This window comes from Chelonia mydas, chromosome 3 (assembly GCF_015237465.2).
Source record: "Chelonia mydas isolate rCheMyd1 chromosome 3, rCheMyd1.pri.v2, whole genome shotgun sequence".
In the NCBI taxonomy this organism is placed as follows: Eukaryota; Metazoa; Chordata; order Testudines; family Cheloniidae; genus Chelonia; species Chelonia mydas.
Window position 1 is genome coordinate 93,656,806 of NC_057851.1, and position 27,399 is coordinate 93,684,204.

Consider the following 27,399-nt stretch of genomic DNA (forward strand, 5'->3'; position numbering starts at 1 on the left):
AACACCAGATTGGAATTTGGCCCATTAAGTCTGTGTTTGCAAGGAAATGGTAGGCTTTTTATACAGGTGCCTGAGTGAGACTAATTACAAGATGAGCGTGATTCTGCGTATATGCTTTTGAGGAAAACTGGAGTGAAAGAGGATGAAGATAAAATTAAACACAGGTGGTACCTGTAGAGGTGTAACAAGGTAGTTTGCACACACCTCAAGGACAGTACTGCCTAATGGTCCATCCACCTCACCACCTGGCATGGCTCTCTAAGGAGTTGAATACTGGGAGAATGGAAGCGATCCCAGGAATAAGAACTGTTTGGGTGGAGCTCCTGTTACTGTTTCTTTAAGGGCTCAGCCAGGAGTCTTGCAGGAGTGGATAGGCAAGGCTCCCCTCTCACCCAATCAATTGGGGATGAGCTGGAGAAGGGGACCAGCATAAATGCTGCTTCCTGCCTAATACCAGGACAGACACCTGCAGACAGAGGCTGTAAAGCCCTCTAAGCCTGAAGACTAAGTGGGACCAGATGAGGAAGAAGCTGGAGGAGGACCTACAGTAAGCTGAATTGTAACCTAGTTCCAGGAGGAGAGCTGAGGATTCTTGTTAAGTAGAGGGATAATAATTGCTTGAATTCCCCAGTTCTAGGAGGAGGGCTGGGGCTCCTGCCAGAGGAGAAAGACAGAGACTGAGGGTACTGGGAACAGAGCTTGGAGGGTGGGCTTCAGAGGACTATTCAAAGCCAGAAGCAAATCCTGTTTCTATGGGACTTTTTGTTATGGACCCTTTTGTATGTGGTTTTATAATAAACCAGCCCCAAGGAGAGGATTATTGAGCGAAGTATCAACGGTCTCTGAAGTGGAGTTATTGGCTTTCTGAGAAGAGAAACAGAGGCAGGGAGTACATGCAGCACCTCACTAACTCAGCAGGGGGGTGCTACAGGGGAGGCATGCGCTGTCATAGGCACTGTGACAAGTGGCTTATATAAATGGGCATTCCTATGGATATTTTAAAGCCTTGGTTGATATACACAGTCAACTTTTTATACTGAAGTACTTCCTCTGCTGGTAATTTCAAATACTGAAATTGACTCTTTGGCATGATAGGATGTATGCTAGTGCTACCCAAGTCAGTACATCAAATCAGTGTGTATACAGCAGGTCTCATAATGGTGTTGATAATTGGCTGAGCAGTAGAAATTTTTTCCTAGTATTTATGGAATTCAAAAGTAAATTTTGACTTAACTGCATTCACTAATCTTCATTTTCCAAGAAGATTTGTATGCTCTGGTTTGGCTGGTGCAAATATTTCTGAGAAGTGAATTTATGAGTGAGTTTTTGAATATTTGTTAAAGCTAATTTTAAGTTGTGGCTAGGATACAGGGTTGGAAATGAAGAGACTTGAGTTCTAGTCTTGACTCTGCCACTGACTCATGCAGCCTTGGGTAAATCACTTAATTTCTCTGCACCTGGGTTTTACATCCCTTAAGAGGGGAAAATAATCTTCTTAGATCTTCTGTTTAATCCTCCCTCCCCCAAATAGCGATATATAAAATCAATGTGCTACCTGTTAAATGGAGTAAAAACTGGTTAACTGATAGGTGGAGAATCATTATTAGCTATTGGAGGTATTCTAGTAGGATCCTTCAGGGATCTGTTCTTGGCCCAAAGCCATTCAATATCTTGGTCAGTGATCTGGAAGAAAATTCAAAATGATAGCTGGTAAAATTAGCAGACCCAAAATGGTCAGACTGGTAAATGATGGGGACAGGTCAGTATACAGACTGAACTAGACCATTGGTGAGGTGGATTCACCTATGTCTTCAGCATGTGTTTTTAGTACTAAATGCAAGGTTGTACATCAAAGAATGCAAGTCATGCTTATAAAATTGGAATGTAGTGACATTGAAAGGACTTTAGGGCCATGGTAGATAACAAACTTGAAAATAAGTTCCCAGTGAGATGCTGTAGTTAAGAAAGGGAACCTGATCTGTGGCTGCATAAGCAGGGGAATATCAAATAGGAAGGAGATAATGTATTACCTCTGTATCTGGCATTAGTGTAAGGTCATTAGTATAATACTCTGTCCAGTTCTGGTTTTCGTATATCCAAAAGGATATTGACAACTTGGAATTGGTTTAGAAATGAGATTAAAAAACTGATTCAAGGTCTGGAAAACAAGACTTATAGTGAGAATCTTAAGCTGAAACTATTTAGATCATGAAGATTAAGATGTGACTTGACCAGTCTGCAAGTACCTATATGGAGAAAATATTTCGGGCTCTTTTTAATCTAGCAGAAAGAGACACCGCTTTGTATAGCTCAAATGGACATTGTAGGCTTGATGCAAAAAATGCTGAGTAAGGTTCTGTGCTCTGTGGGAAATTAAATTTTAAGGTGCCATTCTGATCTAATCTGTTTTATTACTACTAGTATGGCAACTGACAAATAAAACCACCATTCCCTTCTTGGTTGGGTGACTATCCAGACTTTAGGTATAGGCAAAGTTGACTCTACCTTGCCTTAATCAATATTTACATTCTTGTGCTCAGAAAATCTTGATCCCTCAACAGAAGCAGTACCCATTAGCAGAATTGTCTGCTTTTTGCACTGTTGGCAAGTTAGTGCAAATCGTAAGCCTGTTTCTGAAGCCTTTCCTTTGTCCCGTGCTTTCTTTGACCAAAACCTGTTTTGACTCTGGTCTGTGCTTGCATCTCCAGCCAACAGTGGGGGACCATTTACAAGTCTAGTCTCTCCACCAGACACTATAGTCTAAATTTAGCACAGTATGGTCCTGGCTCTAAGAGGTGCTGAGCATGTGCAACATCCATTAAAGTAACCAGGTGTCCATCACCTCTTGCAGGCCTCAGTTCAGGAAAGCACTTAAGCACAGATTTCATGCTTTCATGAATAGAAATAGTTTGCTGAGCTAGAGCCATAGTGATGCCATATTTAAGGTATTTCCCATTGTAAACATAAGGAAGGTTGAAAAAAGTTCAGTAGTGTCCATTTTTAATGGTACCCATTCAATAAACTGAAATATTGTTGTGAAACTATGGAATTTACAAACGACCCTTTTAACTGGAAAAGTAGAAAATACATTTTGTTGGAATTTAATCCAAGGGCAGAGACTATGACTGATGGGATTGAAAGATGCCAGTTAACTTTCTGCCACCTTTGTGGATTAAAAACACAAGGTGTGGAAATCCTGGCCCCATTGTTAAAGCCAATGGCAAAATTTCCTTTGAGTGCAGTGTGCTCAGGGTTTCACATAAGGCAGTTTCCCTGCAACTTATAATTTGAACTGGGTGCTGAAAAGCTGTCTGACCAAACTGCAAATAAGAGTTTTTAGAATCAAATGTTTACCTGTGTGCTGTTACGAGTTATAAAACAGGCTGCATTTTCAGCTACATCAAAACTCTACAGTAGGACAGAAGGCAATTATCTCTTGCCCACAGCAACCAAAGTGAAATACTACCAGTAAAACCTTTTATTAACCTTTCTTTTGTTGCTAGTATTTCAATGACCAGATATAATCGCTTAAAATACAACTTCAGCTCTTCTCACATCTGCATGGACTAAATAAATGAGTTGGTGAAGGATTTGAACAGTTTTTTTTTTTTTCAGAACGTATTAAGTTTTTCATGACTTGTGCATTCACACAAATATTCACTTGGTTACACATAGGAAACTCAGAGCCAACAATAACCCTGGGATTTATTAAAAGCAGGTCACTGTTTTAATGGGAAAATATTTTTATGCTATGAGCAGTAATGACTTTTTTTTTAACAACTCTTGTTAGAGACTCAAAAGAGGAGCAAAGAAGATTCTTGAGATTGGTGGCAGATTTTGCTGATCTTGATTCTATTGGTGGAACAAAATATTTTTTTTTTAAATGGCTGCAACACTTATTTGAGTAACAGCTGAACTGGAACATTTTAGTTTTCCAAATATGGAAATCATTCTGCAAAAAGTAGAGATGAGCAGGTACTAACCACCTCTGTAATTTTAGTCATTAATACCTTGAAATTGCCCACTTCTCATAGAACCATTGACTAACTGCCAAGGTGTTGGTAACATGAAATTATTACCTGAATCAGTCGTGGGCTCATACCTTGTTAGCTGTGTGCAACTGTAGTGGTTCCTGGGGCAACCTGTTCTGATTTTTTTCTCTCTCTTGATGTCCAGTAAAGTTTCCAACTCTGACAAAACTTCTGTTCTGGTGCAGTTTTTTTTGTTAGGGCCAACTGCTGTTACCCTCCTTGAGAACAGGTTTCTGATCTCTCCCATACTGTTCAGCTGAGCAGAGTAATGGGGACTGTAGCTACTACTGACCCACCTATGTAAGAACAGAGAAACTTAATGGAAATAGCACAGCTGTTGCAATATATACTCAAGCATAAATCACTGTTGATGCTACCGTTGGTTTCATGCCAACTTCCAAAGTTTTGTAAAGAAACGAATCTCACAGCTAAACTAGAGTCTAAATTCTGCCAAGGGTTTTGGCTAAATACTGTCATCTATGTCAAAATGTGGTGTGTTCTCATTTCTTGCAGAACTGGAGAGATTAGTTGTGTAATAAACTCCACCTACCTAGCTGTTAATTGTACCACTGCATATGATATTTGGGTTACAATGAGGCAATCTTTGTTCAATTTTCCCTGTCTCACTAGCTCTGCTTTCTGCTACCTCTGTTGCTGTATTGGGAATATGGCTGGGAGAGAGTGATAGTGTGAAAGTATATTTAAGGTCCTGTAGTTGGTTTTCTCATACCTATTAAGGATGAAGATGTGGCAATTGGGAGAGACTCAAACTGTGATTAGGGGCTCTGTTAGAATGCAATAAGCTATGTCCCCTACCCCTTCCCCCAACATGATTATTATGAGGCTGGAAACCCTCTTGCAATGTTTCCTTCTTTCTTTAGCTAGAAGTATGGCCCCTCCTCCAACCATAGCTGTACTGTGTACCCCATCCTGTGTCTCTCCTCTCACACATGACTCCTGTGTGCGGCCTCCTATCCAAACACTCTCCTCACTTTCTGGAATCCACTAACTTTTGCCATGCCTTCTGCACATCCATTTATGTTGTAACATTGACACACCTGTCCACAATTTTTCCTCTTGGTGTTACTAGGATTGGCTTATGGCTAAATTGAGACCGGTATTCTTCTCTTCTCCCCCCTCCCCCCCCATCTGGGGCATGAATGGACCAATATGTGTCCTTGCTCAAAAGCTTTGGAGCCCCCTGATACAGCTAACTGCCTAATGGGGTTTTCCTCCCAACTGTCCCCTTCCCCATGCAAGACACATTCTTCCTTTCAGCTTTACCCTTCCATCCTGTCATCTCACCTTCTTCCCTTGGATCACTCCTAGATATCTTTACCAACATTTAGACCTGGCCAGGTTAGAATTTTTTTTTTCTTGACTCCCTCTTAGCCCTTCCCTCAACTTTGATTGAGATGAAAATTGACAAATTGAAATGAAATAACCTGGCACAATGGTAAGTGTGCCTGTGACCCCTAACATTTGCTTATAGTTTATCAGCATCAACCCTCCATACTCACAGCCTTAGGAAAGAGAGTGATGCAGAGAAGCACACTGGGTGGCATGCTACCTGTGAAAACTAGCTGAAGAACTTAGGTGCAACTATTAACCTCCTTCTGAATATTACTACAGTAGTAACAGGGCCTAAAGCAACTGTGAGTTAACACACTTCATTAGCAATTGGCCGGGGAAACCGTACTATCAGATTTTGGGCTATTTGCAATAATAGCCCCTATGAGAAGCCAGAGTAGGTAAGAAAAACTACAAATGAGTAGTGGTTGCTATGCATGTTGGCTTTGGCTGCATCAGTAAAGGGCAGATCTGTAACCTGAAATCTAGGAGAGCTTTTTGAGCAAGTAAAGATGGATCATGCTGCTCATAAAATCCCCCTGGACTACTTAACTGCTGTAGCATGTAGCTTATGTCTCATCTTCTGAGCAGATAATAAATACTGTGTTCACCATTTGAACATCACCACTTATTTTCCATTATAAATATGGAGAAATACTGTACTATGTTGGATACCAAAGTGCAGTAATGTGATACTTCAGTGGGGACCACTCATAGAGTCAAGCCTGTCCTCTGGACATAACAAATAACTGTTTACATATGATCCTCCAATTCTTCCTATTTTCTCTTTCCATCTGGTGGATGGAAGTGGTTAACATATGAATTGCTGACTGATGGAGACCAAGGCAGTATTACTTTGGGGGTCTAATATTAAATGTAAATATGTTTTAGTCCCAGTATCTCACCTCTGAATATCGAAGTAGCAGAAAATTTGGTACAAATCCGCAAGAGTATCAATTTCCATTGAGCAGAGAGAGGCTTGAAGCCTATTGGCTGGGAGAAGCTTGTACTTCCCCACACTACATCTTTCTCAAGCTAGTGCTCCTAGCCTGTTAGGGTCATGTTTTAAAAGGTCTTTAGGTGCCTAAAGATGCAGAAAGGCCCCTAGTGGCACTCTTCAAAAGCATCTAGGCACCCAATTTGCAGTGTAGCAGTCTCTGCTTTGGCTGCTTCTGCAGCTGCTCCCAGCTGGAATCTTTATCTTCAAAGGTACCCTGTGAAGTAGGTTCTCATTATACAGATTGGGAAACTGAAGTACGTAATTTTTCTTACCTGAGATGAAAAATATGAATACAACAAATGTCTTTTGAAAATCTGTTCTTTCAAATCTGGCATCACAAACTAAAATGCATTAGTCATAACTGTATATTGCATCACAAAGCTACAGGGTAGAATTAAGGTTGTTTATGAATAGGTGCCTTACTGCATTTCCAGAGAGACAAGGTGGGTGAGGCAATATCTTTATTGGACCAATTTCCGTTGGTGAGAGAGACAAGCCTTTGAGCTACACAGAGCTCTTCCTCAGGTCTGGGAAAGATACTGAGTGTCACAGTTAAATGTTCCAGCTTATATTTAGCTGTGACATCCTGAGTACCTTTCCCAGACCTGAAGAAGAGCTCGGTGTGGATTGAAAGTTCACTCACTAATAGAAGTTGGTTCAATAAAGATATTACTTCATCCACCCTGTCTCTCTAGTATTCTGGGACCAACATGGCTACAACTATACTGCATTTCCATTCGTAAACCTGTTTGGATTTCTTAAAATTTTACTTTCATTCTGAATTCCTCAGGTTTATATAATACACTGGACCCTTACTGGAATGCCCGTCTATATAGCGCAAATTCACATATAATGTGGTTGTGGCCATGGATCCCAAATTTAATTACTTTAATCACAATTCATTTTAATGTGGTCCCCGGTATAACACAGTCCCCACGTTAACTTGGTACCGCACATGGATCCCAAATCCCATGCTCTAGCGAGGGTCCAGTGTATTTGTTTGTGGAATAATTGAAACATCCCTGTAATAATTTTAACCTACATTACTGATGTATACTTCCTCCCTCAACTGCCTCTTAACACTATGTATGTAATCTCATACAAAAAACTTATTCCCAGGTGATATACTATATTCAAATGGAGTTCAACTTGGGAGTACATTTGAGTAAATATAAAATATGTGTACTTTTTTGATCATGACACTTTTAAATCCTAGTAAAGAACTGTTGCCAGAACCTGGAGTCTGAACCTCTAGGGAGGTGTGGAGAAACTTTTGGCTCTTGATTGAGATTTAGGCTTAGTGAAAGTTAAGCCATGGAAGCCCACAGAGCAACTACTGCTAAACCCAAAAAATTGCTCTTTGTGCTAGATAGAGCCCACAGAAAGCAGCCTTTCACTCTGAGTTTAGAGTACAGCAAATATTTCATTCCAATCAAGCTCAAACTTTGCTTTGTGCACTTTGCATCTTTTAATCACTTTTTAAAACCTCTTCAGCTATAATATTTGTCAGTCTTCTGCATGGACTTGATTTTTGTTGTGCACTCTTTTCTACCATTGGCAAATAGATCTGTCATGCAACACATCCATGGTCTAATTTGTGGCAAAATACTTCCCCTACCTCCATACAAACATGCATGTGCACACACAATTTAATATGAGGCTCTTAGCCAACAGAAATGTTGTAGAAACCAAAAGTCAGCACCAAACAGAATGATGGCCAGTAACTTGAACAAACCTTTTTACAGGAGCCCTCTGAAGATAAATACTCATCCATCCAGCTTTCTCCTTTTTTTTTTTCTTAATGTTTCTCTGTCTAATTTAATAAATGCTTTCTTGCTGATTCTTGGCATCTTCTTGAACAAGGAATGTAAACTGAAAAGGCTGTAAAGATTAATGCTAGCACAAGATTCCATAATGAATAATCTATCAGGAGACTAGCTCAGTGGTCCAGGACCTAGTGCTGCAGTCTGTACTGGGATAAATTGTCTCTCTTGCTGTTTGAGACAGGAGCTTGTTATACTACACTTTGACAAATGTGAAAGTCAGAGGAAAATAGCTCAGTCCAATCAACTACTACAACCAATAAATGTAAAACTGTCAAATAACATAAAGTAGCCTTTTTAAAAAAAGTGTGGGACAATCACAGACCCCAAGAATTATTGGTATTTTTATCACAATTTCTTTCATCTAGGTAGAGTATGCAGTAGCTGTTGTATAAATAACACCTGTTTGTTCACATATGTGACAATCTATTGTCTAAATGGCTGAAAGAAATATTACATTGTCAGTGTTTCTCTTATGTGAGTGTCTCAACTGTCTAATCCAAAGTGTTTTAAAAGGAACTACCTCAAACATTGTTAGAAAGTGTACCTCAAAATCCATTCTCAAAATTTGTGATGTGGTCTTTCCAGAGTTCTGATGGGATTTATTTTTTCGTCAGTCATGCAAGAGCCATTGTTGTAGAGACTCGCGAACAGGTACACTAAAAGAAGCCTCATTAATGTTGCTTATGGATGGCTGGATAGGTAATCTAAGAGGTGTCTTCATACTCATTCCACTTAGATTTGTCCTTCAAAAACAGCTTGTTGTTTTGGAAGTATATGTCCATCTGCACATACTACCATCTTGGAGCCTTAAAATGTCACCTCTTTTGCAGGAAGTGTTTCTTTTAACATGAACTCTGTATTAACAGGCCACTTGACCTGAAATGGTCCCTTACACTATGTGCTAACTACTTATGCTGAACAATCTGTTCCACCTCACATTTTGCTGTGATTCTGGGAGTTCCTTTCCCAGAAGAAGACCTCTGTGTAGCTTGAAAAGATATTACCTCACCTACCCTTGTCTCTCTGTGTTTGAATGTCGCTCATCCCTGCAAGACAGGAAATCCTCTACAGTAAAGGAGAAAATTTTAAATGGAAGTTAGTGTGGTGTAACAGAGCACTGGACTGGGACACAGTAGACCTGCCTTCTAGTCCTAGCTCTGCCAATGATCTGTTGGGTGACCTTGGCAAGGCAAGTCACTTTAACCTCTCTGTGCCTCCCTTTTTCCATCTGTAAAATGGGATTGATCTTTACCTCTTTTTGTAAAGATCTTTGAATTCTATTGAGGGAAAAGTACTATGTAAGAGCTGTGTGTGTATAGATGCACACCGTTCGATATGTTATGTAACTGAGTAAATTATATAGTTGTATCAGTTGGGTATAGCAGCATTTCTGCTGAAAAGGAGATCTCTGAAAAGTCCTTGATTTTCAGACCTTCACTGAACATCCAAAATTACCTACGTTCCACACAAATTTGATCTCTCCCCCAACTCCTCATTTCTATTGTTGAAAATAATTTATATTGGAAGTGAAGTGTCATGAAAGTGAGGCTAGAGAGTTTACATTCTTTTAGTGTATCCCATGGCATTTAAAGACCACTTTTTTTTTTTTCTTTCACACATTGCCAAAAGTAGTAATAAGAACTCTATATCTTACCACATCACACTGCCATCTATTCTGTATGTGCCAAGCTACAGAATCTATTTTAGGACTGTTGGAGTTTTCAGAAATTATACTGGACTATCTTTTTGTTTCCCTCCATCTTTAAAACCAAATGCCTTAGCTGAGTTGAACACAACTATACAAGGCTTGGTGGGAGCCACACAACCCTCTAAAAATGACCTTACGTGTGTGTGTGTGTTGTTTATATAAACAACTTTAATGTCTCAGGATCTTCTAGGGCTATAAGCATGGTGATTCTAATGCATTTACTTGTTTCTAGTCCTGTGGGATTGTGCAATAATTGGACTGAGTGATAATTTTGGTGTAGAAAAGGTCAAAGTCCATGAGTGAATCTTGCCTTTTTTGGACACTGGCTGAGGGGTGGGGAAGAACCTCACCTGTGGGTGAGAGAGAATGTTTCTGAGGCAGAATTTGTGTTTGTGGGTTTTTGTTTGTGGTTTTTATTTTTTTTTTTTGGAGTGGCTTAGGCCTCTGTCTTGTTGGAATAAGTCTGTCATGTGACAATGGTTTTTTTACAAAAAAAAAATCAGTTTTCTTCTAACACCGTTCAAGTAATTATATTAAGAGATAAAGGAAAACCGTAATGCTACTTTCTCTTGCTTTCTGCTTCAAATTAAAGTCTCTGTGTAGAACCTTCCCTACTTCCTCCTCAGTTTTACAGTGTAGACACTGTCAAAAGGGGCAGGTTACAATAGGTCTTGGTGTTTCTGAACTCTTACATTATCTGGGCACTAGACACAAGGTGCAGACATTTCAAAACCGCAGTGGTATATTTAGAAACTTGTATCACAAACCCATATTCCATCAACCGCACACAATAACATTCTAAGTGTATGGTATATTTGTTTTTCAAGAAACTGTTTGAATTATAGTCCGTATCTTGAATGAGGATTTGGCGATGGATTCCATCATGTGGTGATAGCTGTTCTAAAGCACTGTCTTTGAAGTAGATCTGGTTAAATTAGTTGTTGTGAATCAAAGTATCTAAAGAATTTAGCCTTTTTATCTGTTTACAAAATGTTCTTGAACTGATGCTTATTTCTAAGAATGTGTTCATTATTTGTATTCACTGAAAAGTACATGTGAGTGACCCCACACAAAGAAATTTGTACATCATTATTTGCCATGCATTATTTGTTGTAGGCAATTGGTCATCTAAGTTGCATGGCATTACTTATGCTCCGCAGTAGATAATGGATACTTTTTTGTTTTTTGTTAAAGAGGGAGTAAATGAATCCTGCATGCTAAAATTTGTGGTTCATCAACACTTTCAAACGTAAGCTTTCATGAGCTACAGCTCACTTCATCGGATGCATGCAGTGGAAAATACAGTGGGGAGATTTATATACACAGAGAACATGAAACAATGGGTGTTTATGGTAAGATCCATTGTTTCATGTTCTCTGTGTATATAAATCTCCCCACTGTATTTTCCACTGCATGCATCCGATGAAGTGAGCTGTAGCTCATGAAAGCTTATGCTCAAATTTGTTAGTCTCTAAGGTGCCACAAGTACTCCCTTTTTTTTTTTCTTTTTGCAGATACAGACTAACACGGCTGCTACTCTGAAAACTTTCAAACATAAAATTTACAGTCATCCTAATACTTACAAAGGAGTAAAAACCCTACAAATAATAGCACAGGAAATTGCCTCATTTCTTCACTAATCACAGCTCGCTTACTGTATTACTAGACCATCTCTACTACTATGTAGTCACTGTATACAGTAAAAAGCATATTTAGTGAATATTAAAAGCTCTCCACTGAAAAGGTTTTTGGGGACTAATGGAAGCTACAAGCATCATGTAACTAAAGATGGAATGGGTTGATTTCTCAGTGCTTCTGTATATAGCTATGGAAAGGTGAACTAACCCTTCTGAAATGCAGTTTGAATGGAAAGTTTAATGGTTCTTATCAATCCAATTTCCTATACTCCTGTGCTAACAAAACCATGTCGTCATTCCATATTGTAACACTCATATATTTTGGAGTGGCTTATATCTGTTAATAGGCTACTAACATAGAATTCCTAGCCCTGATGAAATAGGGAAATCATAAGAGAAAGCTAATGAACACTGTGACAGGTCCAACTCTTACCACTTGTCGCACCAGCCAGATGTATAGCAGTAATCAAAGCTGACTTTAGAAGTATGCCTTACTATTTCTGTTCTAACCGCTATTGCTGCAGTATGTTCCAGAAAACCCCTACCTACTGTTGTGCTGGCTGAAACACAAAAATAGTAACGCTACTGAATTGCACGAATGGCTTGCTCTTAATACCTTCCCCTCCACCTAGACTGAATAAACAAGCCAAAGTAATGGAGACAGGATTTCATCCTAGGTGCTTTAAAGTCCCTGGGAGTTTTGTCACTGACATCAGTGAGGCCAGGATTTCACTAGTATCATTCCATATGAAGGGAGAATGGTCTTGTGGCTAAAGCAAGGTTTGGGATTTGGGAAATCTGGCTTCTGTTTACAGTTCAGCCAGAGGTAGTGTCTCATATTTGGCTGGACTGATTAGGCCAAGACTGTCAAACTTGTATCCCTAAATCTAAACTTTACTGGAAGCAGGGAGTAATCAGTAGGTATCTAAATAGGGATTTACAAGTCCAACTTTAGGAACCTGGGTTTGAAAATGTTGGTTGTAGTGTAAAATAGCTGCAACTACTAGTACTCCATGGTAGACAACTCTAAACATGTCTAGTCTGACTCAAGAAGATTGTCATGAGGCCAAACAACTGAATGAAGAACTAGAAGTGTACAGTCCTCTCCTATAAATAAGTGGACTTCATCAGTTAAGACTAGTTTAAGAAGATGGAGGCTTTAAAGTAGCTATTAATCATTTTCTATGTGTTGTGTACTAAGGGATCAAGACTAGTTTGTCTTCCTGGTTGATAAAATAGAGTGTACATTGCAGATGCTCATGCAAGATGAATCAAAGCAAGCAGCTTCTGAAAATAAACACACACAAAGGTCTGTACTGCTATAATTGCTTACCTCTTGTCATTGCATCTGCTTCTATTTATTTATATCTATATAATAATCTCAAAGGTCAATGGAAGAAATTCTACATGGTCTGCCAGAGAAACAATGCTACCTGGATGGCATCCGAGTTGCTGGAACAAATGACCAAGAGTTTTTAAGGCACTTGGAAAAGTTTGATAAAAGATTATAGCTTGCATGTCCAGAAAACTAAATGTGATCCTTCAAGACATCTGTGAAATACTTGGGACATTATGTTATGATTGCATATATTGGACCAGATTTTCAGCTCTGGCTCAGGAGTGCTGAGGGCAGTTGAGGAGGGATTGCAAATGTACCCTTTTCCACACCTTTTTGTTCTGTGGCTCTTGTGTTTGGGCTGTTCCTTGCCTCCAGATTGGACAGAACAAGGCCTGCTATAATGTTGTGCCAGTTGCCAACAGCTGTGGTAAGTTGCTCAAGTACAGGGCCATATCTCCTTCCCAAGGTCATACTCCTTACCCTAGGGCACTTTAAGAGGGTGGAGGAAATAGATGCTTTCACAGAGTCTCTTATGCCACACCAGTATTCCTATATACATAAATGCTTCCATGGGTCAGACCCCTAAAGTTTAGGAGCACTTTGTGCCTCAATCTGCACTGGCATAAAGTAGACACAGTATGACCCCAGATTGGGCCCCAATATACAGATTGTTAATGCAGCAAGCCCACAAAATGTGACTCTGCTTCATTCATTTCTTCCGCTATACAATGTTAATGGAAGGTTTGCAAGCATCTGTTTAGGAGCAACCAAAAGGAGGGTTGGATGGTAAAAATGGTACCTTCAAGAACGCATATGTAACCCTTCTGCCACGTTGAGCCAGCAGCAAACAGGGCAGGTTCAATATCTAGTGGCCTGCTGGCTGCTTGCTGTGCCTCTCTTCCTTACAAGCCACTCATTCGCCAGCCGACTGGCAGTCCCCTTCTGCTACCACCTGCCTCTCTGCTGTGACCTTTTGTACATCAGTCTCTAAGTAATTTTCAGCTCTTTGCACTGCCCCATCTCAAGTGATTTCAGCTCTCAGCAGGCAGGGCAGAAACAGTCCTACCACAAGTGATTTCAGCTCTGATTGAGCATTTAAAATAACAGGCTCCAAATGAAGCCTATTTAGCTCTTTTCTTTGAACGGAGGTGGGGGAACAGGTTAAACTAGTCCTAGGGAGGACCCTTGGGAGAGGGTTCACATCTCCTAGCTGGGACACCTGTCCCTACCCCTCTTTCTTTCACAGGGCTGGGGCATTTGAGTGCCTGGCTTAATGAGGTCCTTTGAGCTGAGGGTGATTCCCTCATTTGGGGTAGATTAAGTGCAGCCCTGCCTCCCTGCACCCACACAATAATGCCAACAACATCAGCTACAGTACCCAACCATCCCTGGACTCAGCCCCAAAGTGACTTGTAACCTAACACCAGCCAAAGTTGATTATTTTGAGTAGTCCCACTCTCTCTGCAGGATAGTCTTTTTCCCTCGTCCCAGCTAGCTGTCGGGAAGAATTCATTCAAATTGTGCTTACAAATAATATATACTTGTTTACAGCAATATATTTGGTACATTATGATTGATTTTTCCTTTGAAGTAATCTTGTCGTGCAACCCAACATAATTTAGGAGTTGTGATAATTTCTGTGATGCTTGGCAGGGGGGAAGACCAGCCACGTTTGCCTCACAAACATTAAAGCTGCAGAGAACTACAGTGGTCTCCAACTACTCAGGACACTCTTTAGAATGAAAAAAAAATTCATCATGACACATGATCGCAAAATACTCTGATTTACAAAACCAAGGAAGGAGGAGATCTGAGAACAATTTTCCTCTGATGGCATTTGTCTTTTCTAGAAAACTTTCTTCTGGGAAGAGCTGAATTGCCATGATGAACCTGAAGAGAATAGCAGCAGCAACACCACATATTTAACCAGGGCATGTCTTCTGACTGGGCAATGGCCATTCATAATATTGGTTAGAGGATGAATTTTTCATTGCCATTCTGGACAGTTAGGATATGTCTCCACTGGAATAAAAGATGCATGGGGCCCCACTGTGGCCGACCAGGGTCGGCTGACTTGGGTTTACAAGGCTCTGCAGCTAAAGATTGCTGTGTAGAGGTTTGGGCTTCGGCTGGAGTCTGCGCTTTGGGAGCCTCCCTCCTCACAGGGTCCCAGAGCTTGGTCTCCAGCTCAAACCCAGCAATTTTATGGCCCCTCAGCCCTAGCCCTGCAAACCTGAGTCAGCTGACCTGGGCTAGCTCTGGGTTGTGTAGACATACCCTTAGCAAACTATTGCTAGGTCAAATTCATCCCTGATTTAGCAGCATTGATGTGACTGTGGATTAAATTGTTCCAATGTATGTTCCTAATGAAATATTGCTAAATTAAAAGGTGCACTATTTGGACTGAAAGTAAGTAGGACTCTTTTTGATCTCAATATGTGAGTACACTGGTCTGAAACAGCTCTGAAAATGCCTTAATCCATTTGTGACATGACTTCTAGATAGTGTTACAAAGAAAACGAGCCCGACTTTGAAAGTTTTGCTCACGTGAGACGCTTTAGCACAAAACTGCTTTTTCAGTGAAATTCTGTGAATGAGGGGAAAGGGTAAATTTCAGTGTTCTTAACTGAAAATGTAAAGCGCTAAGCGGGTGTGTGCCAAATATTCATCACAAAGTGTTTCACTAAGTAACTGGTCCTCCAGACTGATTTAATGCTTAAGTGTATGTATGTGTGCATGCACCCACCAGGGCCTGGACCTCTCCCTGTACAACCACCTATCTAGTAAAGAGACCTGAGTCCCCTCCTTGTTGTCTATTGTGGAGGAAAGCCTAGTGCCCTACTAACCCCTCTAGTGTATTTGGGAGGCAGTTAGTATGTCCATTTCCTTTCTCCCCCCAGCATCTACTTGAGACACCTTAACTTTTTCCCTCACGGTGTCTCCTCTTCTTTAATGTCCCTAGCATGCCCCTCCCTTTACCCCACACCACTCTTCCTTTTTCTCCCTATCTGGTATATCTTGTGTGTCCTTCTCGTGTGCGTGTTTAAAGCTGCTGCTATTGGTACAGGGGATGGGTGAAGGACTGAGGTAGCTGGTACCAGTTTGCACTCTTTTTTTTTTGGGAAATGTCCTCCAGCTTTTTTTGCCGCAAACTGGGATGTGCATGAACAGCTGAACTGTTTTGTTTGTTTTAGGGCTTGGCTACACTTACTGTTTATAGCACTCTAACTTGCTGGGTCAGGGGTGTGAAAAATCACCCCCCTGAGCACAGCAAGTCAGAGTGCTTTAATGACAGGTTTCAGAGTAGCAGCCGTGTTAGTCTGTATCCGCAAAAAGAAAAGGAGGACTTGTGGCAACTTAGAGACTAACAAATTTATTTGAGCATAAGCTTTCGTGAGCTACAGCTCACTTCATCAGATGCATGCAGTCGAAAATACAGTGAGGATATTTATATACACAGAGAACATGAAACGATGGGTGTTACCATACACACTGTAATGAGAGTGATCAGGTAAGGTGAGCTATTACCAGCAGGAGAGCGGGGTGGGGCGGGAACCTTTTGGTAGTGATAATCAAGATGGGCCATGTCCGGCAGTTGACAAGAACGTGTAGGAACGATGGGGCGGGGGGGGAAGGGGGAATAAACATGGGGAAATAGTTTTACTTTGTAATGACACATCCACTCCCAGTCTTTATTCAAGCCTAATTTAATGGTGTCCAGTGCAAATTAATTCCAATTCAGCAGTCTCTCATTGGAATCTGTTTTTGAAGTTTTTTTTGTTGAAGAATTGCCACTTTTAGGTCTATAATCGAGTGACCAGAGAGATTGAAGTGTTCTCTGACTGGTTTTTGAAGGTTATAATGCTTGACTTCTGATTTGTGTCCATTTATTCTTTTACGTAGAGACAGTCCGGTTTGGCAGAGGGGCATTGCTGGCACATGATGGCACATCACATTGCTGGATGTGCAGGTGAACGAGCCTCTGATAGTGTGGCTGATGTAATTAGGCCCTATGATGGTGTCCCCTACATAGATATGTGGACACAGTTGGCAATGGGCTTTGTTGCAAGGATAGGTTCCTGGGTTAGTTCCCATTGTTTTATGTACACAGAGAACATGAAATCTCCCCACTGTATTTTCTACTGCATGCATCCAATGAAGTGAGCTGTAGCTCACGAAAGCTTATGCTCAAATAAATTTGTGCGACCACACTCCACAGCGCTGCCACGGGAGTGCTCCTGCAACAGCGCTTTGAAGTTTCCAGTGTAGCCATGCCCTGAGAGAGCTTGCACTCCACTGTTATTACAAGCCTCTTGTATCATGGCAAGTCCTCCTCCTGCTCCTCCAGTTGTTTTCTAAATCTAGTCTGCCTTTCCTTGGCATTTTGACAAAATGCCAGAAAATTGAAACAATTTTGGGGGTTGAATTGAAACATTACCAGAACTTGAACTTTTTTGGTTCAGTCAAAACTAATTAGCAAACTGGATATAAATGTAATTAACAATTTAGTTGACCCGAAACTGCATTTTTGGCAAATAAACTATTCTTCTGAAAAATTTTACCCAGTTCTACTTTACACTCCACCATGAAGGTGGGGCCCTGTAGAAACAGATGATGAAAATATTGAAATTGGTGCATTACTTCAATATGTTAGTACATCCTGTTAGCCATTCTAGATTTCTGGCTCTACACCAGAAGAATAGGCAGAAGTTGACTCTCAGGGCACACCTGCAGGGGTTGTTTTTGCTTCTAACCTTGTGAATGGATGGTACAAGGCCCAGTTCATAAACCTAGCCCTGCAAAGTTCTACCCAAAAGAATGTTCTTTCTGTTCCTCCTCTCTCCCTCTCATCTTGGCATTAACTTTTCCTGGCTGTTTAAGGGAAACTTTTCTCTGACTCTGTTTAGTTTTGTTTTCTACATGGTGTGAACAGAAAATATTGGCAAAGAGTTAGCTTAGTAGTAGCAAAAAAACAGGGGAAAGCAGCAGCACAGGATAACTGTCCATACTGAATCCTTGGACAAATTAACTTATTTGTAGCCTACATTGAGAATCTTTATCAGGAATCTCCAGTTAGGTGGGACTTAAAGCTCATATTTGTCAGTAGGAGCATTAATTCTAAAACAGAACAATGAATTGAATTTTAAAGTATACTGTAGCGTTAAATAAAGGCGTTGCTAGCTCCAATACAACCACAAGAGGAAAGTAGTCTTGCCATAAGCTCGGTGCAGCCAGACCCTGATGACTAGGTAAAGCTCAATGCAGTATCCAGTATAAATTGGACGAAGAAACTAAAATGTGAAACAGATAGAACCATGAGAAGGCAGTTCTGCAAACCTCACACAGTCAAGATTGTGACATAATTGAAGCAGACCAAAAAAACCCTCAATTTTTGGACTGGGGGAAAAATAGGGATAGTATTTTTCCCGCTCTTTTGACAAGCCTGAACTATACTGTTTTCTTTTATTATTGCCACTGATATTGTCCATAGTGATATAAAATAACTGTCATGTAAATCTTTTGCACCAGAATAAAGTATGGATTCAATATAAAGGAGAAGTTGGTAGACCAGTTGGCTAGGTACTGAAAAAATATACACAAGCTGAATATTAATTATAAGAAATTCAAACTGTTCCAAGACCAAGGATTCAATGAAATGTACAATAAACAGAGTTAAATATAGGGAAATCAATCAGGTTACAGGTTTCTTTGTATTTTTAAAAGTTAAAGGGGCATAGAGGACAGAGAATCCAAATATTTAGCAATAGGTGTGTATGTCTACCTTAGTCTAAAGAATTGCCATTCACTACCAAAAAGATTTTCAACATCTGATTGTTTCTAGCTGAATTTCTATCCTTGAGGTGTCTGAAAAATATTTGAGGCAAGATAAACATGGAAACTTTGGACAAATGAGTCAATACATGCTTAGGCCAATATCCTTGAAAATGCATGCTTAAATTTAGGTTCCTAAGTCCATAATTAGACACCTAAGTGGGCAAATTTCTGTAGATGTGGAATACCCAGCAGCTCCCATTGTCCTTACAAGGGGCTGTTGTGTGCTCAGCACTTTTGAAAATCAAGTAGATGCTTAAAGATGGATTTAAGAGCCTAACTTCAGGTACTCGTTTTTGAGAATTCAGGTTTACTGAATAAAAATGAAGCCCTTTGCTGCATTCTCATGAGTAAATATCCACCTGCTGTGAAATTGTTATTGCAGAATCATTGTAAATAAACTACTTGTACCAAAATTAACCACAGACATGCAGAATCACATATACTGCTATAGCAAAAAGCAATTGGCTCCCACAATAAAAAGTCAGTTTCAAATTCTTGAATTCCCCATGATCTCTATTATACCACATGTATTACTCTGGAGGGCATTCTGCACCAAAAAATTAAATTCTGCACATTTTATTTGTCAAATGTGGAAGCTCCAGCATAGCATTGGGGAGCACAGGCCACTGGCTGCACAGAGGTGGGAGATCATTGTGCAGCTCCCCCCCGGGACATGGGCTCAGCGGTGATGCTGCACCCAACCCTGACACAGCATAAGGACCTAGCATTCCCCAGAAACGTCCCAGGGCCCTGCCCCTCCATGCCAGGTGCAACAGATATGGACAGGCAGGCTCAGCAAGGCAGGATCCAAATGTGGAGGGGCTTGGTGTGGGTTGAGAGGGTTCTGTGTGGGGCAATCTGGGTGCGGGCAGCTCAGTGGGGGATCCAGGTAGGGGTGTGTGTGTGTGGATCCGGATGCACAGGGGCACCCAGCCAGGAACAGCAGCTGAGCTTGGTGCAGGGTATGAGCTACCAGCCAGGTCTTCCCCAGTCCTGCCCTCTGCCCCACAGTGATTTACCTCTCTGCCGGCTGCCCGCAAGCACCTGAAATATACTGCTGGGGAGGGTCGTATGACCGCTCTTGTGGCTTCCCTGTCAGACAGTCATTTTTCTGCAGGGAAGCAAAGAAATCTGTAGGGACATAAATTCTGCACATGTGCAGTGGTGCAGAATTCCCCCACGAGTAAAAATGTGTCATTACTGTTGTACATCTAAAATTCCTGAACTTTCACTGATGGACTTAGTGACCTTGCTGGGTTTTTCTTTCCTGCAAATGTATCTGAGTCCCAATTTGTATAAGGCTGCTTCCTTTCATTTGCTCACTGGAGAGCTTAGAACGATACCAGCAGAATCTGATAAAGTGGAGCAGTTCTACAGGTAAGGAAATGCTGTGACATTGTTCGTTACTAGAGCTGGGTGAAATTTTTGGACAAATAGTTAACTCACAAATAAATACACTTTTTTTTTTTTTTGGTTGACCGGAAACAATTTGCATATTTAATGTAAATTTGCCCAATAGTTTTTGCAAAAAGCCCCACTCTTTTCAGGCCATTCATAAGGGGAGGGAAAAAATACCAGGGTTCCTCCCCCCCCCCCCCCCCCCCCCCGCAGGACATGGAAGACCCAGGTTCATTTCCCTCCTCTGACAGATGTGGAGCAGGGATTTGATCTTTGAGTCTCCCACCCCTTAGGAGCGTGCCCTAACCTCTGGGACAAGCCACTCTCAATTATTCTTGCTGAAGTTGTTCCACTGTGTATAAAGTAATTTAGTCATTAGAGTGAGGACTTGAACTTGGTCTCCCACCTCCCAGGTGAGTGCCCAAAGCACCAGGCTATAGAATCATTCTCACTCTTGCTCATTGGTGCAATGACTATTCAGACTTATTTATTTACTGCTAGTGAACTGAAAAATCCGGTATGCACCTATCTCTGCTTGTTAACAAGGCCCTGCGTACAAAGTTGCTAATTGTAAATGTAGAAAGAATGAAATGTAGCAAATTGTTGTTCTTACTCCCTCCCGCCCCCCCCGAGTTCTGTGGCAAATCTGGGATTGCTAATTGGCTACAAAATCATTCAGTAGCCTTTAATTTTACCAAAAAAACCTCTGAATACCACACTAATGTACTATCACTAATGCATATCACTTCTTTCCGCTCTGTCTGTGGAATGCTGTTCACAAAGGTTCCAAGCTCCACGAAGGGAAGCCCTTTTTTGGCTCTGGTTAGGTGGGAGGAGTTAGGCTGAGCAGCAGCCTGAAGCAATGAATTGTGTGAAGCACGATTTTAGGTGGGAATAAGAGTTAGGTTGGGGTTTGACCCAAACCCCACTAAAGTCAGTGGCAAAACTCCTATTTACGTCCACAGGCTTTGGATCAGGCCCTTTAAATATTGCAGCGATAGATTCCCGTAGCTAAAACAGCAGATTCAGCTGCTAAGCAATGCAGAAGTGGAGGCTCCTGTGTTTAGGAGCTCCATACGGCAAGTGTCTTCCTGCTGAAAGCGCAGCTCCGACGTGGCTTAGAAACTGCACCGAAATGGAAAGTGACAGCCATGCTGATCAGCTAAGCTCTGCTCCTGCCTGGCTTAGGGGAGCTAAAGAATAGCTGCTTCCTCCTGCAAGCCCCCACATTCGTGTGCTTTAACCCTTTCTGCTCCCAGCTCTGAGAGGCTTCACTGCACCCTGCTCTGCTCTTTTTAAGGGCTACAGAACACATGTGGGGAAACCTACTTAATTTCCTCTTCTAGGGAAAAGGGCTCCAATAAAAGAAAAATGGTGGGGAAATAGCAGAACAATGGTCATCGATGGGGATTTATGTGAAGCAGAGAAGCTTATGTAGTATTGCAGCAGAAGTCAATTATGTGATCACTTCCTTGGGCCCTTGCTACATGGCACATTCCCTTTTTAGCGCAGTGGTCCTCAAACTTTTTTGTCTCTCCCCCCCACCCCTGCCTTACCTGGTCTACGCCCCCATGTGAGCTAGGGCCGGGGCCTGCAGTGGGGGCCAGGAGCCATGGGCTGGAAGGTGGGGCCCATGCTTGGGGCTAGGAGGCTGGGACCATGGTTGGGGCCAGGAACCACAAGTTGGGAGGTGGGGCCCGTGGTTGAGGGCAGGGGCCGGGAGCAGGGCTGGGGACACTGGGGCTGGATGGCACTCCCTCCCTGCCCCCTGTGAGGGCTGGCCTGTGCCCTCTGCACTCCCCCCTGCCCCCCCCCCCCGAACATTCCTCCATGCACCCTACAGTTTGGGGGCTACTGCTTTAGCAGGTTACATTGTCCTGGATTCTGAAGAATACCTTGTGGAAAAGACTAATTCCTCCTGAACTCCTTGGTTCCTTCTCCCTCCTGGAATATGCTACTTACATAGTGGATTGCCAGGAAATATTCCTGACGTTGGAGAGTTAATTAGCTTCAAGTATTTAAAGGATATGAATGCAAATATATAGCCTGATGGGAAGGAAGGAAGTGATAATAGTCTGAAGCAGTGTCTTCAGCATCATGATTGGCAGAGTCAATAGGCACATCTGGTAAGTAACTTGAGGGCAAGGTCTGCACACAAATGCTGTAAAATTGTAACTGTGGTCTGTAGAGAGGATAAAGGCTCCTTAGATTTGACATTATATTTATCAGGCTCATGCTCTTCTAGCTGGAGAGGCCCTTCACCCTGTACTGTAAACAGAGAGAAATCAGAGGCTCTCTCATGCAGGGCTGTTGGCAGATCACCCTGAACTTGTTTCAGCCAGAGCACACTTCGGCGTCATGGTCAGGGAAAGTCTCTGAGCTTCAAAGGTGAGTCCTGTGCTCAAAGAGAGACATTTCGATGACCCAGGACTTCTGGCAGATTTGGTTTCAGACACTGGAAGATTCTCAGAGGCACTTCAGCTGCATTAAAACTTGAGCAAACGGCAGCAGATCTAGTAGACAAAACTTAGAATATAGCATCAGCAATACAGCTAGAGTCTGCATCTTGATTTCACTTTGAACAGATGTTATCTGCAAGCAATTAACATACTTGTCATCACCAGTGAAATAGATACAGAATCTTCAAGTTTTTTATCCACACTAAAGAAAAGTGTTTGTGCACAAAGCAAAATTTCCACATTAGTATTAAAATAACATTCAGTGAGGCAAGCGGCATGTGTCACTTCTTCGGTTTCTTCCAGTTACATTGCTTTTTTAAAGCACAATACTGCAACACTTAGATCTGTGCCGAAGAATGAATTTCAGCACCAACGCATGTGTCTGTTTCAACAACTGATTATTTGAAGGCTGTATTTTTCGACTTCCTTACTGTGGCTTTCTAATGTTGCTGGCTGTTAAATGTCTGCCAGTAGCAGGGCCTGAATCTCCACTCTCCAGTTTCACTTCAGTGTAACCTCACTGAACTCAACAGAGCTATTTCTGATTTACACTGAGATGTGAGGAATCCAGCTGCAAAGTCACACTTCACTGACTTTTTGTGGTTTTAAGAATTTGACTCTAATTTGCGGCAGTTGCAGCTCTAACAATTAGTAAATACCTAGTTAAATGACTCTTCTAAAGGCTGTTTTAAATCCCATAATGACTCCCCAAATTGGTTTAGATTAAAACCAAGATTTACCTTACTGGAATTCCCAATAAGTCCAAACGTCACTATGCTCGCTCTAAGTGCCTCGTTTGTCTCGGGCCTCTAGTCACAAACAGGACTTGGACCACTAGACTCATTTCACATGTGCCAAACATCCATCAGAGTTACTTTTCAGTCACTTTCACTGTTAACTTGGGCTAAACCTCAAAAGGCTCTGTGTATTCACTGGCAATAGGTTGCCTTTTGATATTTTCAGCTATCCTTAAAACTATTTCGGTACTTGCAACACAGAATTGTATATTTTCCTGTATTCAACAATACACCTGCAAAAATGATACCTAGATCATATTAGTAATTGTAATCTTATTGGTGGTGGTTTTCCTGTTTAAGAGTTAACTCCCTGCTCTCATTTTTGGGATAGTAATAAATTTATAAATACGGAAATTCACCAGAGGAACCAGTTTGCTTTCTGTTTAGTCGAGTCTCTGAGAAATAAACTTAATGTTTTCCAAACTCTTGCCTAACATCAATTTCATAAATAACATTTTCTAAACTCTCTGACAATATATTATGGTCTGGACTGTTACTTTTCTTCAGTGCATTGTCACTGTGCTAATTTGGTTGACCTTTTTTGGTATGTTTTGATGCATGGGACTGGGAGTTGGCAGATGTAGCTTCAATTTCTGTCTCTGCCACAGATATCTGTGTGACCATGGCCAAGTCACTCATCTAAGCTCATCTATAAAATGAGTAGCATTGCCTTCTTCCCACCATCTGTCCTGTCTCTAAGCTCTTCAGGGAAGCTATTGCCTCTTACTACATGTTTATGTTGTGCTGAAAGCAATGGGACCTGAATCTTGGGTGGGGTCTCTAGTTTTTACTATAAAACAATAACTCATGCTGTGAGGCAGGAAACGTGAATTGCTTCCCTTTTTTTCTTCACAGGGGTTATTTTACAACTGGCCTGTACCCTGATCTCAACTCTTTGCGCAAGGTACTCTGGAATCCGATAGTATTAACTATATTCACACAAGCAACTAATATTTAGGAAGCCCTACAGCAAGCCTCAAGCTATTGTTCAAGAGTGGGGGGGAAAGAGGAGTAGATTTGAAGTTATCCAGTAAGTTCTGGTTTCGCTCCAATCAAACCATCCTGGCGCAGTATCCTTGTTGATTAGTGACAAGAGTAGAGAGGAAAGTGGCCGAAATCCAGAACGCCAGATCTGGAATGAGCCATGTGCATTTAACTCTCTCAGGCATGACATCTTGAAACAGCCTGGGACAGAGAAGTTTCCTTTTAAACAGAGCTTTTGAGCCTGCTACCAACCCACCAGTCCTCGGGTATTTCTGTGAACAGAAACTGAGGTATTGTGCTCTAATGAAAATCACATTGGAACTGTTCTAAATTACGCAGTGCAACTGGAGTACGATTCCTCACTTTTCTTTCCTTCTCCTCCTCCCTCCCCAAAGCCCATTTATTTACATTCCAGTCAATCCGGTGGTTGTTTCAGTGGAACCCATTTAAAATGAATCACTTGCACGTCACAGGGAATGTCTGAGAGAATGAAGTTGTATTTCAAACGATGATAGTCTGCAGGATGGTCTGGCAAGGAAAATGGTTAGCACAACAGGCTGTATGTACTTTGCCTGGGGGTGGAGAAGATGAAATAATGGCTGCTAAAATTTAGCATGCAATTGGTGTTTCCTCACTGAATGTTGGTCATGCCTTATACATAACAATGCCCATTAAAGCCTGTACATGTTGTTTTACCTTAACAGTGGGGTGTGTGTGCATGCATGTGTGTATTTCCATGCCATAATTATCTTAGTGAAATGCTAGAATGTTCCATGGGAGCATTGCAGTGTGTCAGGGGCCAATATCACCCATGTTTGGGAACCAATTCATCAAACCCACTGAAGTCAATAGACTCCCACTGATGCCAGTGGGCTCTGGGTCAGGCCCCTAATATGTTAGGAATATGCAACCTTTTTCTGCTCCATTATTCTAGTAGTAGCTGTTGCATAATATCAAAGACTGGAATTGTCCTTCTGATTCACCATTAATGGTGATCTTAAATTAAGATGCTAACTGATATGAGATACTATGTTAGACTTTAAAGCTTTCTTCAATTCGTTTAGTGCTTGTGGAAGGTGCTAAATAGATAGTCCTAGTGACTGTAGTCATCTGTATACCTTCAGAACAACAGATACACTAACTTTCTGTGTACTGCAAATCTAACTTGGAAGGGCTGTGTGTAGCAACTGCTGCTGTTTATGTAGGGGTTTTGGGTGTATCTGAAGCATTCAAAGGGTCCCCTCACCTTTCACATACCAATGCAGGGCTCTGTAAAGCAGACAGTTGTCTTCTGCAAGTAGAAGTAGGTGTTGGGTTGAGTGATAAGTTATAAATAACTCCTTTTAAGACACTCTCCTTGCATTAATGTGGAGAGCAACACAAGGAGCACCTGTCTATGGATGAGGATAGTTCAGTTTCTGTGTCCTTTCAGTCTTTGGCCTCTCTGCTGAGACTGTCATCAAGGGTGCCTATTAGTTGCAGTAATGTGTGCTTTGTAATGTGGAAACATGTCCAATGGAAACTAACTAGATCAAACCCATGTCATATCAGCTGTTTAAACAGCGATCAGTCCATATTCACTCTTGGTGTTAACACTGACTGAGCCAATGACCTAGAGATGGCAGACTTTCTTCCATTACCAAACTCCTAAACTTCCCAGCATATAACTTTTGTTAAACGCTCATTTTTAAATCAGTGTAGTTTGTAGCCATGTCAATCCCAGGATATTAGAGACACAAGGTGGGTGAGGTAATATCTTTTATTGGACCAACTTCTGTTGGTGAGAGCTCCGTGTGGCTCATATGCTTGTTTCTCTCACCAACAGAAGCTGGTTCAATAAAAGTTAGTATCTCAACTGCCTTGTCTCTCTCAAATTTTAAAATCAGTCATGAATGCATGCATGATCCTGGAAAGAAAGGTGGCAGAATGAATGCAACTAAAGCACAGGCCTAGTCTACACTAGAAAAGATTTGCAGATATAGCTACCAGGAAACCCTGTTAGCAGAGATGCAGCTTGTATCTGCAAAAAAGTTCTTCTGCCAGTATAGGTTATACCAGCAAAAGCTGCTCCTTGCTGATTTCACTGTGCCTACTCTAAGGGTACGTCTACACGTACCAGGGATCGATGCACCGGGGGGGGGGGGGGTGTCAATTTAGTGGGTCTAGTGAGTACCTGTTAACTTGACCACAGGCTGCTCTCCCATCGACTCCAGTACTCCACCGGAACAAGAAGCGTAAGGTAAGTGGACAGGAGAGTTTCTCCCATCGACGCATCATGGTGTAGACACTGCAGTAAGTTGACCTAAGCTATGTATTCACGTAGCTGGAGTTGCGTAACTTAGGCTGACTTACCCAGGAGTGTAGACCAGGCCTAAGGCTTCTGCTGGTATAAAAAGTTACAGAATATAACATCCCTAATCAACATTCTTGTACTGGTAAAAGTTTCTAGTGTAGACTTGGCCTAAGTTTCAACCTAAAATGGGTTTCTATGCTTGACCCTAACATGAAAGTCTCTTTAGCACTCTTTAATTGAGTTACACCACAATGTAATGGTTCCAGCTATTCTGGTTTCTAGATCGGTTTAGTTAGAGCTGAAGGCTTGATCTATACCACACTACACTGCACTCTATAGTGTAAATCAAGCCTTAGGCTCTAACTAAACTGTCAGGCAGCTTACATCAACCTAACTCTGTAAGTGTCTACACTACAACATTGCTGCCGCTGATGTAAGTTGCCCACTGCACCAACCTAACAACTCCACCTCTGTGAGAGGCATAGGTCGATGTAGTTAGGTGACAGAGTGTCTGTGTAGACACTGCATTACTTACATCTCTATTGGCTGTTAACCCCACTGGTGGGGGCTGCTAGCGGTGGGGAGGATCCAGCTATCAGTGTCCCACAATGCCCCACACAGTTAAGTCAGGGAAAGTGCTCCTGGTGAGGACACACACCACCGTCAGAGGGGGCATAGTGTGGATGTGAACCTAACTTAGGTCGACTTAATTTTATAGTATAGACAAGGCCTAACTCGGAAT

The 27,399-nt window shown here is 41.6% G+C and overlaps 1 long non-coding RNA gene across 1 annotated transcript in view; it reads left to right on the plus strand.

The window, feature by feature from the left end:
* Positions 1–478: 478 nt before the first annotated feature.
* Positions 479–27,399, plus strand: part of LOC122465046 — a 34,992-nt gene continuing 8,071 nt past the window's right edge. Inside the window, exons 1-2 of the long non-coding RNA XR_006289587.1 lie at positions 479–547; positions 24,236–24,284. This is a non-coding gene — a long non-coding RNA (uncharacterized LOC122465046). The remainder of the gene's footprint in view (positions 548–24,235; positions 24,285–27,399) is intronic.